The sequence below is a fragment of the Elephas maximus genome, chromosome X, assembly GCF_024166365.1.
Source record: "Elephas maximus indicus isolate mEleMax1 chromosome X, mEleMax1 primary haplotype, whole genome shotgun sequence".
Lineage (NCBI taxonomy): Eukaryota > Metazoa > Chordata > Mammalia > Proboscidea > Elephantidae > Elephas > Elephas maximus.
In genome coordinates this window covers 134,924,440-134,938,279 of record NC_064846.1, presented here as the reverse complement: position 1 = coordinate 134,938,279, position 13,840 = coordinate 134,924,440, and the positions used below count along the sequence as shown (strand labels likewise).

The window sequence follows — 13,840 nt, the reverse complement described above, 5'->3', positions numbered from 1 at the left end:
CTTTGAGGACAGCAATGAACACGGAATTAACCAGTTCAGGAATTGTCCTACCTTAGGCTTCTTTGTTACAGGAGATAATCATCTTCCTTTGCCTAGGCCATTTTGAGTAGGGTTTCTGTCATTAGAGTTGAAAGCATCTAACATAGCTGCAAACATCCTGCTACGTCTTAACCAGCTAAAATGAAAACAACCTCCAATTGCCCGTTCTAATAATGGCAATCCCCCTGTTCTAGATAACCTCATGTGATTGTTCAGACCCTACCTAGACTCTGTTCACCCTGCCTTTGCTGGGAAAAAAACTGAATGTCTTCCCAAGAACCACTTTCCCATCAGGCCATTTTACTATCACTGGTAGAATCCCTCCATAAAAAGAAAAAACAGAAGTTTTAGGCAAGAGATCACACACGCACACACATACACACACTGATCCTATATGCAGTGTGGGTTGCTGAAATATACTGAGACCCAGTTTACCTGTTGAGGACCGCAAGATCAAGGTCATATCTTTTGGGCTGAGGCCAGATCTTCTCTAAATTGTAAAATCCCTCCTAGTGTCCTCAGACACAGAGTCAGCTGAGCAGGCCAGCTGGGCAGTTGCCCAGAGCACCAGTCTATTAGAGGGTCCAAAATACCGCTGGAATAAATAGAAATGCCCATGCCAGTTGACTCAAGTCTCCACATGCTCCCACCAAAGTAAACAACATCCTTATATGGAATTTTCAAAAACACCCCTGGCTGGCACTGACCCCTCTCTTTGGGTATTTTTGCAATACACACATATAGCTGTGATCAGCTGAAATTCTGAAACCAAATAAAGTGTGGTGTAGCTTCCCTACTTACCAGAGACAATGATTCATTTTATTATATAATTTGTAAAACCTTCAAGATACTCCCCGAAATTGTCTGTCTTGAGAAATGGCCAAAGAAAACTCATGTGAGGAAAAGAACTACAAAAAATGTAAAACATTTTGCCATTTTTTTTTAGATCATTAACTTTTCTTTAGCCAAGAGAAGTAAATTAGTGAGTGAATCTATCCGTACAAAAGAATTTTCAATTAATAAGTTTGGCAGAGTCTGCTTCTTTCCTCCCGGTATCCTTTTCCCCTTTTCTCAGGGGAATCAACTAAGAAGCAGCAATTTTACCTGCCCACATGGCCATTCAGAATAAAGACTACATTTCCCAGCCTCCCTTGCAGCTAGGGGTGACCATGATCATGGGAATAAGTTCTGGCCAATGAGATATGATCAGAAGTATTATGTGACAGTTCTGGGAGCCTACCTTAAAAGATGGTTGGCACCCTCTGCTTCTTGATTCTTTCCTACATTCTGATGGCTGGAATGCAGACATGCTAACTGGAGCTTGGCAATCGTCTTGGACCATGAGGTAATCTTGAGAATAGAAACTAGGCAGGGCAGAGCAATGGGATAGAAGCCCCTAAGGACTTCATAGAGCAGAACTTCCATGTCAGCTTTAGACTGCTTACCCCCAGTCTGCTGCATGAGAGAGGAATAAACCCTTGACTTGTATAAGTCACTGATGTTTTAGGTCTGTTACTTGCAGCCAAATGCTGTTCTGAGAGTAAGTCTGTTTTTTCCCTGTATGAAGGGCCACCAAATTATTTCCCTGCACACAGTACTGTTGAGTCTTTGTCTGGAGTTGATCAGAAAAAGCAGGGCTCTCTCTCCTGGTCTGGCTTTCCTGTAGGCACTGCTGGGTGGTAAGTGGTATGATGGTGACCTTTCCAAGAGAGAGAGATCAGGTATTAGAAAGGGCAGGGTCCCAACTCCTTATGAATTGGAAGTGAGCCACTGTGATGGTTTTAAAACACGTCTAAAACTTCTTGGACCATTCCTCCCATCAAGAGATAAGTTCTAATTCCCCTCCTCTTGAAAATAGGCCAGTCTCAGTGACTACTTCTAACAAATAGAATATGGTAGAAGTGATGCTGTGTGACTTCCAAGTTTAGGTCAAAAAAGACGATACCGCTTCCACTTGGCTCTCTCTCTCTTGGGATGCTTGACCTTGGAACCCAGCCACCATGTTGTGAGGAAGCCAAGCAGCTATTTGGCAAGGCCATGTATAGACATTCTGATTGACAAGTCCAACTAAGGTCTCAGCCTACAGCCAGCATTAAACTGCCAGACTTGAGGGTGAGTGGGCTGTCAGCTAATTCAGTCTCCAACTTTGAGCCACCCAACTGACACCAAATGGAACAGAGATGAGCTGGCCCTTCTGAGCCCTGCCCAAACTGTATACTCTTGAGCAAAATTTAAATGGGCATTATTTCAAGCCACTAAGTTTTGGAACGGTTTGTTATATAAAAAAAAAAAATTTTTTTTTTTTATATAGTGGGAGATAATTGCAACAGCCGCCTGCTCTGCCCCACAAGCCTGCATGCCAGCTTATGTGGGTCACCTACTACCACTGAGGCTTCTGGAAAGTTCTAACCTCATTTCAGTGGGCTCCTGAGTAGAACGCAAGGGTCCTGGACCACACCTGGGGATGAAGGGCTAAATGGGGCACAGGTTGGTAGTGTCAAGTGTCCGAGGGGGGAGAAGGTCCAGGCAGAGGGAGCGAGCTGCCCCTCTATACTTGGCATACACACGGGCATGGGAGAAGAACCTGGGGCCAGAATCACAGCCCCAGGGCCTACATGCAGCACTACTCACCCCCCATCCTACCACCTGGAGATTCTCCTTCTAGGTTTCACTTCAGAGGGCTGGATTCCACGTCATTAAGGTTGGCGGGCATTTCCTAGGTGGACCCTGACATTTCTGGGAGGATTTCTCTAAATGAAGCCCTGACCCCCAACAGCACAAAGAGAGGGCTGAGACACTTTCTAAGAGACCCGCATGGTGAAAGAATTGCTGAGGCTTTTTGCTAAAAGTCCAAGGTCCCACTGAGAGAGAAAGAGAGTACGAGGGAGGAATGTAGGAAAGAGAGAAGACCCCAGACCATTGTTGTTGTGATTGACTCAAGGGAGGGCTTTGTCCAGGTGCGTCCTCAGCAGCACAATCCCATGCAGGGATTCCCTGCAGGTAGATGACTGGGGGACATATGCTAGGAAACCCCCATCCTCATATCTCACACGGCGGCAGCCCCCTTGCTGTTCAGCATTGCCCTCTTCTTGCGGTCACATGTCAAATGCTGATTCTCCCAGAAGGCGCCACCCCTGCAGTGTGTGTGTCTGTGTCTGTGTGTATCTGTGTGTATACACACGACTGTGTGCCTTTACCTGCCAAGCAGCAGGAGATACGAAGGCTGGGAGAACCCTCTGGCCAGGGCACGGGGAAGATGACACCTGAAGATACTGCCTGAATCACCTGCATCTGTTCCCTGAAGCAGGTCATCTGGAAGCCTCTCCTCAGCTCTGCCAAGCCTGCACTCCTCCATGCAACAGCTGTAGACCTTTCCTCAGCGCTGCCTTTGTGCTTTGAATGCAAGTGTATTTATGTCTGATTCCCCCATTCCCACCCTCCGTTCCTGAAGGTGAAGGAAGGGAGGGAGGGAGGATAAGTGTGGAAAGAAAGGAAGGAAGATGGGGAAGGGATGAGGGAGGATAAGGGTGTGAAAGAAGAAAGGAAGGAATGGAGGGAGGAGAGGAGGGAAGGAGGGAGCATGAGGGTGGGAAGGAAGAAAGGGAGGAAGGAAGGGAGGGAGGGAGGAAGAGAAGGAAGAAAGAGGATGGGAAGGATCTATAAAGCTGGGCTCAAGGACACTTCTACCTCCCTACTCCATTTCACCTTACCTTCTCAGTGCTCCCTCTATTTCTCATTGAGGGCACCAGGCAAGAACCCCTTAGCTACCCTGCTGCTGTCAGCCCCTATTTGAGCAGGAGCCTAGCAGAGCTGCACTACAACCAACGTAGACAATCTGGCAGAACTCCAAGACTTCCAGGTTAGGACCGTACTTTGTAACATGTTCCTGAGCAATCTATCGTTCATTCAGCAAATTCTCAATCAACATTCATTCCACAGTCGTGGGCCAGGCCCTGTCCTAGGTCCCTGCTTCCATGGAGCCAACATTCTTCTGGGGGAAACAGACAACCAGCAAATAAATGAGGAGATGGCAAATGGCAGTCTGTCCTATGCTAAGAACCAAAACAGGATGCTATGGTGGAGAGACTGGGGTGACACTTTAGGTGGGTGGGCAGGGAAGACCCCCCTCAGGTGACCTGCAAGCTGAGGTCTAAAGGACACGAAGAAGCCAGGCATGGTGATGATTGAACGGAAGTGTATTCCAAGCAGAGAGAACAGCTCATGCAAAGGCCCTGAGGCAGGAATGAGCTGCATGCACCCTACAGATAGCAGAAAGACCAGTGTGCCTGGACTTCCCCAGAAGAATGACAACTGATGCTATCAGAGCCAGATCACATGGGCCTTAGTGGACAAAGACAAGGAGCTTGGATTTTTAACTGGGATCAGGGAGGAGAGGTGACCTAATGGGATTTCTACTTTTTAAAAATTGCTCAGGACACAAGATATTTTATGATTTCAAAGGGGGAAATAGTAACTTTACATGGAGAAAGCTGGCTGACACCATCTTAAGCAAGTAATCAAAGTGAACATCAGCAGTAATGGGACATATGGACATCAGGTGCCCCTGATATGATGCACAGGGAAGGACCCACATCACTTCAGTGGGATTCTTGCCCAAAATGCATATCCTGAATCTGGTCATGAGGAAACATCAGACAAAGCCAAACTAAGGGGCAGGCTGCAAAACAACCAGCCTGTGCTTTTTCAAAAGTGTTCACATCACTGAAGACAAAAACAGACTAAGGAAATACGCCCGATTAAAGAGATACTACGACTGAATACGGTGCACCATCCTGGATCAGGTCTCGGGGCAGGAAAAAATATTTTTTCTTTTGTTATAAAAGACATTAGTGGGACTACTGGTGAAATTTGAATAAGATCTACAGATCAGGTTACGGTATTGGCTCAGTGTTAATTTCCTGGGTTTGCTAGCTGTACGGTGGTTATTTAAGAGAATGTCCTTGTATGTATATAGGAAATACACCCTGAAATATTTAGGAGTAAAGCGGTGTTGTGTCTGCAACTTATTCTCAGAGGTTTCTGGGGGGGAAATGTGTGTGTGTGTCTGTGTGTGTGTCTGTGTCTGTGTGGAGAGAGGGTGAGAGAGGAGATAGAAAAAGGTAAGGCAAATTGATAAAATGTTAACATTCTGGGAATCTGTGAAGGGGATACAGGAAACCTCTGCACTATTTTTGCAAATTCTCAACTCTGAAATTATTTCAAAATCAAAAGTCTATAAAATAAAAATTTTAAAGTTCACACTGGCTACTGAGGGGAGAACACATATTGGGGGAGGAGGAGGGACACTAGGGGAGTAAGGGCCAGGGTTGAGGGGCGCTGCCCTTGGCCTGGGGCACCCTGCTTGGAGGCAAACAAGGACCAAGGCCCTCCAAAGCAGAGAAATCAGGACTCAGTGGGCTTCTCCTCTTCAGAAAGCCACTCAGCCCCCCGCTGTTTGGATAACAAGGGCCCAGCCAGTGCCCTCAGCTGCCGAATGGCTCTTACGACCTTTCTTTGCAGCCACACTGAAGAACAATCAAACATGAAAGCCTAGGGAGGCCGGTGCAATGTGGCCAGCGCTCAGCTCTGGGAAGCTGGTCAAGGGGGGTAGGGGGGCACAGGCTGTAGGGCCCATTGTCTGGTCACCTCATCCCCCAGTGTCCCCACCACCCCAGCCCCCTTGGCTAGCCTCAGCCCCTCAGGCGACAAGGCTCTTCGGGCCCCAGAGGGCCTTTGTCAAGACCCTTTTGACCCCAACTGGGGCAGGCCAGGGCCCGGTTCTGACAGAATAAAGGAGCAGGCCACCTCGGGCCACCCCGCCTCGGCCTGGTGCGGGGACACGTGGCACAGTCAGCAAGGCTGTCTAAACAAGCATGGGTTTAGCCGCACACCAGGCGCCACACTCATTAAACACAGGGCCAGTCTCGGTCCTAATCTGATGGGGCCGCCTCCAGCCGCCCAGTTCCTGCAGGTGGACGGGTGTGTCTCCATCCTGAGCACGTCTCAGTGAATGCCGGGTGGTCTTATGATTCCCTACAAATGAGCCTCCTGCCTGAGGACAGAGAAGCCTCCTTCTCCCTCCTTCCTTTCTCATGCACATAAACTAACAGCCCTGTCAGGGAGGAGAGAGAGGCTGACACAGCACATGTGACTGTCACTGCCTCTAGGAAGAGAACTTTTGCGGAACTCTTTCCCCTGCCCAAGAAGTGCCTTTCAGAAGATTTGACACAATGGCCCACAATCCTGGATTAGAAGCATTCATGGATTGCAGAAAAAGCAGGTCCAAATGTAGACATGGTGATAGATTGCTATCAGCAGGCCCCTAGGAGAGGCTGCTCCTTTATTCTTCCGAACTCTTTCATGGAGATGGCCCAGGCGTGGTGACTCAGACGCTCCAGAATTCAGAGCAGCCAGGGCCAAGGCCTGGGTGGTGGAGTCAGCCTGTGTGTTAGGCCCAGCCCCTGGCACCCAGCCAGCTGGGAGGCTGGAGACGGAGGTTTGCAGGCTCATAAAAAGAAATTGCTTGTTCCATGTGGGGAAACTGGAACCCTTATCCATTGCTGGTGAGAATGCAAAATGGTACAGCCGTTGTGGAAAACAGTGTGGCGCTTCCTCAAAAAATGAAAAATAGAGCTACCATATGACCCAGCAATTCCACTCCTAGGTATATACCCAAAGGTCTTGAAAGCAGAGACTCCAAAAGAGATATGTATGCCAATGTTCACTGCAGCACTATTCACAATAGCCAAAAGGTAGAAAAAACCTAAATGCCCATCAGCAGGTGAAGGGATAAACAAAATGTGGTACATACCTACAGTGGAATACTACTCAGCCAGAAGGAGAAATGAAGTCTTGATACATGCTACAGTATGGATGGAGTTGGAAAACATTATGCTGAGTGAAATAAATCAGTCACAAAAGGACAAACATTGTATGACCTCATTTATATAAAAAGACAAGAAAAGGCAAATGTATAGAGACCAAAGTTTGTCAGTGGCTACCAGAGGCAGGAGGAAGGAGGAAAAGAGGGGTTAACAGTCATGGAAAAATTGCATTGATTAAGGGTAGGGTTGCACAGCTGATTATTGTAATTGCCGTCAATAAGTTGTACATCTGTAAAAAGTTGAATTGGCAAAAGTTGTGTGATACATATATTTACAACAATGACAAAAAAAAAAAAAAGACTAGCTGCTGAGGCTGCTTATGTACAACCAAACACTTCATGGGATTTTGTTCCTTGGTTTGGAGGTTTAGGGTCCTGGTTTCGTGGGACACCCCAGTTAATTGTCCTAACAACTTATTTAGTGCTCCTGTTCTACCTCCTAGTTCTTTGCATAGTGCCTGGGGCCTTAAAAGCTTTCAAGGGGACATCCAAGGCACAATAACTAGTCTCTATTCACCTGGAGCAACAGAGGAAGAAGGAGAGTCGTGATTAGGAGGAGGAAATGGAATGTGTGGCTAATTGCCTCCATGAACAACTGCCTCCTTTGCCATGAGACCAGAAGAACTGGATGGTGCCCGACTACCATTACTGAACATTTTGATCAAAGATTCCTTAGAAGAATCCTGATTAAAAGGGGGAAAATACAGAACAGAACTTCAAATTCTCATGGACTGTAGACTTTCTGGAACCATGGAGGGTAGATGAACCCGTGAAACTATTGCCCTGAGATAATCTTTAAACCTTAAACCAAAAACATGGCCTGAAGTCATCTTAAAACCAAGCAATAGCTTAGCTTAACTAGTAGAAAAGGTCTGCCTTGAGCATTATGCTCTTTTAAGATCTATCTATGTGGGATCAAATTGACAACAGCAACTCCGAAGATTAAATAGGAACCTTAGGGGGCAGTGAGTTGATGTTAATGGGGGAGAAACAACTCAGGAGAGTGAGAATGATGGCACAACTCAAAGAATGTAATCAGTGTCACTGAATTGTACATGTAGAAATTGTTGAATTGGTGTATGTTTTGTTTAATCTCAACAACTGCAACAAAATAAATAAAATTTAGAAGAAAAAAATTTTCTTGTTCCTCCGCAAGACGGGAGAGCGCACCAGGTTCCACGGGGAAAGAAGACAGGTGCTGCTGGGGCCGGGCTGTTCACGCCCAGGACGATGTCATCCTGCTGGTCAGGTGGCTGGCAAAATCTCACCCTGCCTCAGAGATCGGCTGCTTCTTCTGGGCAGGCGGCAGCCAGGCCAAGGAGGGCCTGCACTGCCTACCCAGGTGCAGGTGACCCAGCTGCAGGTAAGAAAACTGGGGTGCAAGGCCCCCACTAAGATCTTCCTCTCCCCCACTTCCCCATGGCAGGGCGTTTAGGAAACTTGGGGCCATAAAGGGGCGATGGCCCACACCTTCCAAGTTAGCCCAACTGCTCAGACTTGAGTACTCAAATGTTTTGCCCCACATGGGGCAAGCCTAAGATTTTTTTCCTATTTTTCAGCGTCAACTCGATGGCAATGGGTTTTTTTCTCTTAATTTGAAAAGGCACAGCATCCAGCAATGTTTCTCAAATGCTCTCTGGTATAGGACCAGTTTTAATTTTGTCTCTTACGTTAATTTCCGAATCATCAGAGACTAGTACTTTTGTAAAACACAGTAAAAAATTATTTGCTAGAAAAATGAAATGAAAAAGAAACACAACATATAAAATGCAAGCCCAGATTTTTTATCATTAGATTGAACAGACATACAAATACTCTGTCCAATGGTGGTAAAAGTCTCTAAACACTCACTCTCAATGCCTATACTTATCTCATCGAGGACAGGGGCCAGACAGTTTGTGGAGTGGCACTGGTCTGGGGGCCACATCGAGTAAAAAAAAAGTAGTGGTGGCTAAATTCAAGGTCAAGATGTGTGAGGTCTGATCCTACCTTGGCTAGAAGCTTCCAGATATCTGCAGCAGAGTGGTTGGTCTTGGCTGTCCCCGGAATGGTGATTGCTGAGGTGCCAAACTGAAGTCTGAGGGAGGAGAACTCCTGGTCTGGCCAGGAGTCGCCTCCCCCTGCCCCCAACTCTGCCTACCCTTAGCTCTCACTGGTGCTATGGAATCCTTGGAGACTCTGTGACATCCCCCATCTGGACCCCGGCCTAGGCCCACTGGCTCTCAACACAGCTACCTTCCATCATCCCCTCTCAGGGGCCCAAGGGAACCACTGGGTACCATTGTTGGCCCCAAGAACCAAGGGCAGCTCTGGAAACCACTCTGTACCACCAAATTTTCTTTCATGTGGTGTCCACCAGACAAGTGTGGGGTTCAGCCTCTGGAACTGTATCCTCTCAGAGCCCCAAATACAAACAGAAGCAAGCACGCCACTGCCTGACACATACCCTCACTTCTGGAAAGTACTTCCCTCAGGCCAGGTCCCAGTGCCGCCGTCAGAACTCCTGGTTGCTTCCCCTAGCTCGGGCTCCATATTCCCACGGTCCCCCTAACCAGCAGGAGCATGCTCTCCCCCATTCTCTTCCTATCTGGTTAGGACTTCCCTCTTGATATGTTAGGTAGGAACCAAAGAAATTTGGGAAACCTTCTTTCTCTCTGGACAATGCCTGGCTTTCAACCCAATTTTCTCCCTGTTAGATTCGAACAAAGCTTGTTATCGTGTGTACCCTCTAGTTGATTCCAACTCATCCCAAACCCATTGCCCTCTAGTTGATTCCTACTCATAGTGACCCTATATGACAGAGTAGAACTGCCCCATGTGATTTCCTATGCTGTAATCTTTATGGAAGCAGATCACCAGGTCTTTTCTCCTGCAGAGCCACTGGTGGGTTCGAACCACCGAACTTTAGGTGAGTAGCTGGACCCTTAACCATTACACCACCAAAAATCAAAAACCAAACCCGTTGCCATTGAGTCAATTCTGACTCAGAGTGACCCTATAGGATAGAGTAGAACTGCCCTGTAGGGTTTCCAAGGAGCACCTGGTAGATTCCAACTGCTGGCCTTTTGGCTAGCAGCTTTTGTTAGCCGCTGAAATCTTAACCACTGTGCTACCAGGGCTCCATCGCACCACACATAAACACACACACACACACACAAAACCAAACCCATTGCCATCAAGTTGATTCCGACTCATAGCAACCCTATAGGAGAGAGTAGAACTGCCCCATAGGGTTTCCCAGGAGTGGCTGATAGATTCGAACTGCCCACCTTTTGGTTATCAGCCGAACATTTAATCACTGAGCCACCAGGGCTCCTTAATTTGGCCAAAACTAAGCAATGACTTCCCTGAGAAGCAGTAGCTGCTCTTCCCTGAAGCTCTGAGATCTACTGGAAATCCATGTGAAAATACTTCCAAAAATGATCCCTGCTACATGTAAAATGAAGAAGTCTCTCTCTTCCGCCCCAAGAATCTATGAAAGGGCCAATGTCTTGGAAACCGATCACCATTCCTAGAGAAGCCTGCAGCTGGGACCTCAGCTAACTCCATCATCCCGCAACTAAGTAGTGAGCACCTACTGTGTGTCATGTACCAAGGGGAGGACGGGGGAGGCAGGGTGAACCAGACAATCAAGGTCCTGCTTGCAAAACATTCATAAGATATCATTGGTGGCACAAACAGTTACGCTGGAGGTTTAAATCCACTCAAAGGTGCCTTGGAAGAAAGGCCTGGCAATCTACTTCCAAAAGGTCACAGCCTTGAAAGTCCTATGGAGCACAGTTCCACTCTGAAACATATGAGGTCAGCCTGAGTCAGAATTGACTCCCTGGCAACTGGTTTGAGGTGGGGTTTTTGCCCCTTTGGTGGGCGCTGTGTTACACCACCCAGGGCCTCCTTCAAAGAAAGGCTTGCTGCCCAGCCCTCAGTCCTCAGCTCCCTCAAGGTTGGCTCAACTGCAGAAAGCCGCCTCCCTGAAGACCACGCCCTCCTGGGGATGACCCACACCCAGCAACTGCTCAACAGAGCGCTGCAGGGCTATCAACTGGGGACTACTCTGCTGGGCCAGCATAGCTCCAGAGGTGGTGGGGGTGGGGCTTGGCCGAGCCTGTTGCAGCAGTTCAACTTTTCCTGTGTTCCCTCTGCTTCCTTCCCCTCCCTTCCCCAGGTGTGGCTCCCAGGGGCTCTCCTTAATAAACATCCTGAACACTAATTTGCATCTCAGAGTCTGTTTCTCAGAGAACCCAACCCTCAACACGCCCAGTCCCTGGGAGGTGAGGAGATGGGAAAGCAACAAGTAATTCTCCCTGGGCTCATTCTGAAAAAGAGCAGAGCCACAAGGCTGTGCCTGGGGACAGACCCCGCTCTGCCCTTGCAGCCAGCAGCAGAAGTGGAAGCTACCCCTCCAGGAAGGCAGGCCTTTGCTTCTCCAGCTCTCTCCTCTGAGGAGAGCCCTGGAACTAGCATCTGGAAGACCAGAGAGGAAGAGGAGCCCAAGGAGAGGAAAGCAAGCAGTAATGGTGCTGTGGTACAGGGAGGGAGCACAGGCCTAGTGTTCAGGAGAGGCAAGTTCCAGGCTGGGCTGGGTACCCTGCACAGACCACACTTTTCTCTGGGCCTGACCCCTCACCTCCAATGAAAGGCGTGCCTTTGTGGATGAGGTAGCCTCTAGGGCCTTCTGGCTCTGACATTCCCACCCTGAGCTAGGCTACGTTTGTGCCCTGGGCCTCATAGATGTGGCCAAGAGAGCTGAGAAGGTAGCGCAGAACTCACCAAGGGAAACTCCCCTCTCCTCTTCAGATAGGCGCTGAAAGGCTCCATTTTTGCTGTCTGTTCCACATGGGAAGGCCCAGGCCCTGCAGAGGGGGTCCAGACTGAGTGTCCACAGCTCCTAGTGGGGCAAGGCCTGGCCTCACAATTGCCTCTTGGCTGGATTGCAGAGCCGAGAGCTGTTGGCTGTAGCCTTGAGGCGTGGCCTACAACCTCACACTGTGTAAACCCACAGCTGGGTGTTCCACACCAAGAAGCGGAGAAGAGAGGGTGTTCCGATGGGCTGTGGCCACCATGGCTATCTGGCCTTCAGTTTCCCCACCTACGAGGGGTGCGAGCTTGACAATCTCCAAGGTTGTTCCCAGCTCCAATATGCAAATGGTTTGCCCCTCACTGTAGAATATAATCAGAGATAGAAGAGGCTGTCCACATGGTCTCAAACTCAGGGAGTCTCCACAATCTTACCATGGCCTGCTTTTTCTCTTGTTCCTCTGCTTGCTCCTCTTGCAACACCACCACCACACCCGAGGCAGCTTAGGGTGTCTCTCTCAGGAGAGAAGCCTGGGGCCACTCCCAATGCACCAAGCACAGGCTCCTCTTAGGAAGGAAGAGAGGCCCTTTCTCTAAATATTTTCTCTCCAGGTTTGGCTGAAGATGGCCACAGCCAGGGGGCTCGGAGAGTGAACCAGTCCTGCCAAGAGCCGCCTGAAGACTGCCATTGTGAAGAAAACGCAGGGAACAGGGCTGGCCCACTCCCAGGCAGCAAAGGGACAAGACCCACCCTCCCCTTCCTGGGTTCAAGCCAGGGTACCTACTGTGGCTGGGAGGGAGTGCTCAGGCCAGGCAGACCCCAGAAAACAGCCGCAGCCCTCCAGTCGGCTGCCGTGTATTTGTTTTCACAGCTGCTTCTCCAGCTCTGCTGTTCCAGTGAGCAAAGGAATCTGTTTGTCTGAGAAAAAGAATGTGGCAAAGAGGCGGGAGGCGGCCCTGGGCAGCCCAGGCAGCCTCAGCAGCTATGGGGGCTTGCCAAAACGAGCCAGACACCCAGGGGAGTCACCCAAAGGCCTGGAGGCCAAGGTCAGGGCTCAGAGACACTCTTGTCTCCTCCTCAACTCGCCCGACGACCCTGCTTCTCCGAGGGCCAGGGCTTTGCCCAGAGTCCTCAAGGCAGGTGCCAGCCTGGCCGCCTGAACACGTCACACAGAGGCCCACCCGCCTGAAGCATTCATTTGCTTCTTTCTCATTTATAGACGAGCACCCCCCACCCCCAAACACACACACAGACACTCTGAGAAGGAAGTCAGTCAGCTGTGTGTACGAGGAGCAAGCACATAGGACTGAAAGCAAACAAGTCTGCAGCCAGGCCTGCAGTGGGCTTGGAAATAAAGAAAACACAGAGGTGTCGAGAGACGCCCCAAAATCCCCTACCCTGGCCCCAGCCCCAAGGCCAGTCTGGTGCCAGCACAGCCAAGGGAGGCAGAGCTGAGCCCAGGAAGAGGGGAGGCTATCTGCAGGGCTGGAGCTCTAGCCACAGCTCCCCACCTCCCCCCCAACCCGCCGGCCTGTCATCCTTGTTGTGGAGAGTTCCAGACAGCCCAGCAGAAGCCGAGGCAGGGCCAGTTCAAAGGTCACCCTCATTTGGGTGGTTCTGGCCATGGTAACATTTGAGATCACCCTTAATACCCACACCCTTCTCACCAATCACCTAGACTGCCCAGGAAGTTGCCCTGGGGACAGGGACAGGGGTGGAAAGGGGACACAGCTTCAGGCTAAATTTTCCAGATACACCAGGCTCACACCCCTAAGTAGTCTGGTTTGGTTCGAAAAATTCCCCATTGCTACTGAGATCTGATGAGCTTAGGTTGAATCCCCTGGGTGTGTGGGAGTAGAATCTATAATAACTATTCCTTCTAGTTAGTCTTTCCTGGTCAGATCCGTAATCTAGGCACAGGAGGTTAAGTGACTTGCCCAAGGTCATGTAGCTAAAAAGTGACCAAGGGAAAGTGTCTTAGGCCGGGCTCTCCCAGAAGCAGTCCTCGAGACAAGGATTTGGGGCCAAGTGATTTATCTGGGAATGGGGCAGTGAGGCAGGGAAGACAGGCAGCAGAGGATCTGTTACCAAGCAAGTCACTAAAATGAGAAACTGGGGTC

The 13,840-nt window shown here is 49.4% G+C and overlaps 1 long non-coding RNA gene across 7 annotated transcripts in view; it reads right to left on the bottom strand.

The window, feature by feature from the left end:
- LOC126068908 (uncharacterized) overlaps nucleotides 1-12,803 on the bottom strand; it is a 191,238-nt gene extending 178,435 nt beyond the window's left edge. For 5 of the 7 annotated variants that reach the window (XR_007515770.1, XR_007515769.1, XR_007515767.1 and 2 more), the window contains exon 1: nucleotides 11,693-12,498. This is a non-coding gene — a long non-coding RNA (uncharacterized LOC126068908). The other 2 variants (XR_007515771.1, XR_007515772.1) reach the window with 2 other exon arrangements.
- Between the last annotated feature and the right edge of the window lie 1,037 nt (nucleotides 12,804-13,840).